Below are 5,710 nucleotides of genomic sequence, written 5' to 3' on the forward strand. Positions count from 1 at the left end.
AAGGGGGCGGGGCACGGAAGAGGCGGGGCCGCGGGCGCCGTCTGCGCTCGAGGTGCCTGAGAGAGGGAGCTGAGCGCCCCGCCCCTAGGAGGGAAGTGGCGAAGCAGGGGCGTGTCCCGGAGTCGCCGCGCCCCTTCTCTCCTTGAAGCCCTGTCCCGCCAAACTAGAGGCACCTGCTGGGACCCGCACAAACTGTGCTCTGTCTGCCTTCCATCCTCTCCAGGGCTGGTTTTGTTTAGCCCTGCCCATTCTTTAACCAAAGGGGCACGCTGTGCCTATCCAGCCATAACGTTGGATGAGGACGGGGGTGACAGAGAAAATCTCATTCCTCAGTGGCCTAGGAGTGCTGGGATGCCGGTGCTCGCCCTCCCAGCCACGCTCCCAAGGGAGCCACCCAGCGCGGTCCCACCTTGCCTTTCCTAGGACTCCTGCCCTCAGAAATGTAAATAACATTTGTAACATCCCATGGGATGGATGGATGCCTTAGTCTGTTACAAATGTTATTTACAAATGGACCGGGGATGAGAGACGCACTGGAGATCAGAGGAGGTGTATGAGGCTGTGACAATTATGATCCCTTTATTGATTTATTTGAAAAGGCTGTTCTACATGTAAAATGTATGGGATTGCCTGTCATCGAGGGGAGGGAGTGGAGAGAGGGGGGGATAATTTGGAAAAATGAATATAAGGGATAATAATATAAAAAAATTACTCATGCATATATACTGTGAAAAAATTCTAAATAATAAAAAAAGAAAAGAAAAGAAAAGAAAAGGCTGTTCTGTGGTATGCAGAGATTAGTTTCATTGATAGATTCTCCAGTGAGAACTAAAGTGGAAGTTAATTCATTTGACAATCATTTACGCCTCCTTTATATGTTTACTTTTCTTTTTACATTGTATATGTTTTATGAATACATTGTTGTTTGCAAGTTGTCTTCACGATTGGAATGGAAGCTCCTTGAGGGTGGTGACCACGTGCGGGCATTTGTATTCCCAAAATGTAGCACTCTGCCTAACACATAGAAAAATGTTTTAACAAATGCTTGTTGACTTATAGACTGCCAAGCACTATGCTAAATTCTGTGATGCAAAATGGAATTAAAAAAAAGCCAATCACTATCCACAAGGATGTTACTTTCTGTGGCACAGAAACAACCTAAAAATAAACACACAAAAGGTTTTGCAATTGTCAATGCTGAAAAATTACCCATGCATATATCTAGTAAATAAAAATCCATAATTAAAAAAATAAACACACAAAATATCTTGAAAGTAATTTCTGGAGAGAGGAGACTAGCATGTATGGGGATCTAGAGAAGTCTTCTATGGGAGATGGCTTTTCAGATAAACCTTGAAGGGGACTAAGGATTCTAAGAGACAGAGAGCATGAGTGCATTGCAGATGATAGAACAGCCTGACTGAGGCCAGATCCTTGGTAGTTTAGATTCAATAAAGTAATAAAATGAAACATCATCATGAACCATTCAGCAGTTAACAAAAGGAAATTTACTTAGCCATAGTAGGAAAAAGAGATATTCATTTGAGTTGTCCATGGTTGTATCCCAGTTCAAGAAGCTTCCATTACTCCTAAATGCCAGAAGAATCAAAAGTAAGGCATTTTATTTATTTATTTTTGCTCAGGCAATTGGGGTCAAGTGACTTGCCCAGGGTCACACAGCTAGGAAGTGTTAAGTGTCTGAGGCCAGATTCGAACTCAGGTTCTCCTAACTTCAGGGCTGGTGCTCTATCCACTGCACCATCTAGCTGCCCCTGCTTAGTTGCATTTTAGAAGAAAGAGGACTCTACAGGCAAAGATAAGGAAAGTACATTCCAGGCTTGGACCAGTACAAAGGTAAAGATAGGAGATGGAGTCTTCTCTGTAAGGAACAGAGAGAAGACCAGTTTGACCAGTTCGACAAATTCAGGAGGGGGGGTAATTGTAATAAGATTGGAAAGAGATAGCTTTTGGTCAGGTTACACAGAGTTTTAAGAGTAAACAGAAGTTCATATTTTATTTTAGAAGCAATGGGAAGCCTCTAGTTGATTGAACAGGAAATTGATATAGTAAGATCTGTGATTAAGAAAAAATTACTTTGGCAGCAGTGTATACAGTGGATTAGAGTAGAGAAAGACTTAAGTCAAGAAGCCCAATTAAGAAGCTATTGAAGTAATCTAGATGAGAGGTAATGAGGGCTAGAACTAATAGTGGCTATCTCTGAATAGAGACAAAGGTCTGATCCAAGACATATTGTGAAAACAGAAATCCAGTTCTTTAGGTTAATATTTTGTTTGGCCTTTGTTATGATGTTATATCATATAACATCAAATAATATTATAAATATCCAAATGGCCTTTGGCAGAAAAAAAAGATTCCTCACTCCTGATATAGATGATAAATTAGCAAAGGAAACTGAGAATGATCAATCAAATAGAATCAGGACAGAGAAATGTCATGAAAACTGAAAGGATTTCAACATTACCACTTTCCTCCTCCTCTGAGTTCCTAAGAATTTTAGTGTAGAGATTTTTGTTTGGATGAGTAGTTTGGAAATTTAGGTAGGTTTTGTTTTTTTGTTTTCCTAAGACTGGTGATAGAAAAGAGCAAAGGGAATTTAAAGAATTACTGATGCTTGATGATAGAACACAATTAGTATACCAAGTTCAGTTATATTTAAATCACAAATGCAAGAGGAGGAAAGAATGGAATGCCTCACTCCAAAAACTTGCTATTTTTAACTGTTTAAAACGTGTGTGTTTCTAATCTGTTACTGTTTTTAAAAGCTCTTTTGAATCCTACTAATTAAGATACAGAAACGAGTATGGTACTTGAAAGTAAAACCTATTAGTGTCTTTAACTCAATTTCAACTTAACAAACATTTGATAAGTAAGCCCTCAGCTAGGTGCTGGCATACAAAGATAAAAGTGACAGAGGTTCCTTTGACAAATTCACTTTTATTGGAGGGATCCAGCATATAAACACATTAATAATAATTGTTATATGAATTATATTTTAGTTACTTCCTAACATAACAGTATTATGTAATAACAGTATTAGCCCCTGAAGCATTATTTCCAGCAAACTATACTAACATAGCATAATGTGATATACAAGGTTCCTTGTTATAAAATTCTGGATATGCAGGGATTTTTAAAATTTAGGTGGCATAGTGGATAGAGTGTTGGGCCTGAGGTCGAGAAGACCAGAATTTAAATCTGGTCTCAGACATTTATCTAGCTATATGATCCTGGGCAAGTCATTTAACTTCGGTTTCTATCAGTTTCCTCATCTATCAAATGGGAATAATAATAGAACCCACCCCCCAGAGTTATTCTGAGATTCAATGAGATCACTGTAAAGCATTTAATGTAATGTGTGGTTGGTACATAGTATAACTTAAATAAATGTTAGTTATTATTGTAATGCTAAGAATTGGATTGGTTCTAAAGATAAGTTTTATATACATATAAGCAGGTATTAACTACATGCATTATTTATTCAATAATTAATGTTTTTGTCCTACTACCCATTTTTAATCCCTTCTGTAACTTTTGAGATTGTCGATCATCCTCTCTTCTTGGATATTCTCTTCCTTCTGGATTTTCATTATGCTGTCCTATTCTGGTTTTCTTCACACATGTTTTTATCACTTCTTTGCAATCTCCCTTGCTGATTCATTATCCATATCACTCTCCACAAAATGGAAACATTCTCCCAACACATTGTCCTGGACCTTCTCTTTTTTCTTTCACACATTCTCTTATTCTCTGATTTAATCAACTCCTATGAGTCCAATTATTATTTCTATGCAAAAGACTTCTAGATAGATCTTTATCCAGACCTTGCTTCATTTTCTAAAATCTAAAATGAATGCTGCCAGAAAGAAGCCAAAGAAACCCAAAACAAGTACAACCAAGTGGAAATTGAGGAGAGATGATCATGTTGCATTTGAATTATTGTACTGCCTCATGAGCCCCAATTAAGAAAAATAGTAAATTCCAGCCTCCTTTTTTTCTACACTCATTTATTCCTCCTTTAACCCTCCCTTTTCTTTCCCTTCTTTAAGCACTCAAAAAAGAACCAATTCATCCCAAGATCGTCTTTTTCTTACTTAACCCCCTTAATAACCTTTAAAGATATTAAGGTTATGAGAGGACATTTGTCTCTTCTCCCCCTATTAGAATGTTAATTTTATGATGAACAGACTGATTTTAGAATTATTTACATGAACAGATGCTGAGTGAAGCAAGCAAAACAACCATTCATAACTAAGAAAATATTCTACACAGCAAAAGCAAGATTGTGCCATGATCAACTATGATAGATTTGATTCTTCTTATCAGTTCAGTAATCTAAGGCAATCCCAATAAACTTTGGATGGAAAATGCCATCCTCATCCAGAGAGAACTGTGGAGACCGAAAAGAAATCAATACATGCTATATTCACTTTTTTTTCTTGTTTTTTTTCTTTTTCCTTTTGTTCCTGATTTTTCTCTCCCGACATGATTCATATGGAAATATGTAAGAAATGAATGTACATGCATAAAAAAAAGAATGTTAATTTTATCTCATTATACAGCCCCATTTCAAGTACTCAGATAAATTTATCTTCTTAGGTTTCTTTTGAATCTGTTTCTATTTAAAAAGTCCTGCTCCTCTCTGCTTATCATGCCTCCCTAAATCTGTCCTCCCTTTTAACACCTCTCCCCTTTCTCTTTTCCCCTTTCCTTCCTGCTTCCCTGTTGGATAAGACAGATTTCTACACACAAATGAGTGTTTATGTGTGTGTTTATGTATGTATATACACACATACACACACATATATATATTTCTATACACAAATGAGTGTTTATGTGTGTGTTTATGTATGTACACACACACACACACATGAATGAGGTTTAAGCATTGCCCTCCTCCATTTTCCTCTCTACTGCAAAAGCTTGCATGCCTCTTTATGTGAGATGATTTCCCCCCATTTTCCTTTCTTCCCCCTCCCATCCCCATTCTTCCAGTACTTCCCCCTTTCTCATCCTTCCATTTTTTGGGAATTATCCCAACACAGTCAATTCACTCTCATGCCCTCTATGTAAACTCCTTTTAACTGCTCAAATAAAAATAAAGTTCTTAGGAATAACATGTCTCTTTTTTCCCATATAAAAATGTAAATAGTTTAGTATTATTGAGTTCCTTAGAATTTTTCTTTGAAGTTTATCTTTGTCATGCTTTTCTTGAGGCTTGTGGTTGAATTTCAAATTTTCTATTAGTCTTGAATCTTTTCATAGAGATTTTATTAAATACCCATTTTTGCCCCTAAAGGATTATATCCAGTTTTGCTAGGTAGGCTTATTCTTGGTTATAATCCTAGCTCCACTCCTTTAATGGGGTAGCCACTAAACATTGCATAACCTGACTGTGGCCCCATGTCTATTTATAATACTTTCTAATTGAACTGGGAGTTCTGAAATTTGGCTATAATATTCCTGGGAGTTTTCATTTGGGAAATCTTTTCTCATTCTCTCTCTCTTTTTTTTTAATTGTTGCTTGATATTTCATGGAGTCATTATGTTCCACTTGCCCAATTCTAATTTGTAAGGAATTCTTGAGTGAGCTTTTGTACTTCTTTTTTCCAGTTGGTCAAATCTTAAGAAGCTAGTTACATCAATGAAATTTTGTTTTTACCATTTGATCAGTGTTTAAGGTGTTATTTTC

Source organism: Sminthopsis crassicaudata, chromosome 3 (assembly GCF_048593235.1).
Source record: "Sminthopsis crassicaudata isolate SCR6 chromosome 3, ASM4859323v1, whole genome shotgun sequence".
In the NCBI taxonomy this organism is placed as follows: domain Eukaryota; kingdom Metazoa; phylum Chordata; class Mammalia; order Dasyuromorphia; family Dasyuridae; genus Sminthopsis; species Sminthopsis crassicaudata.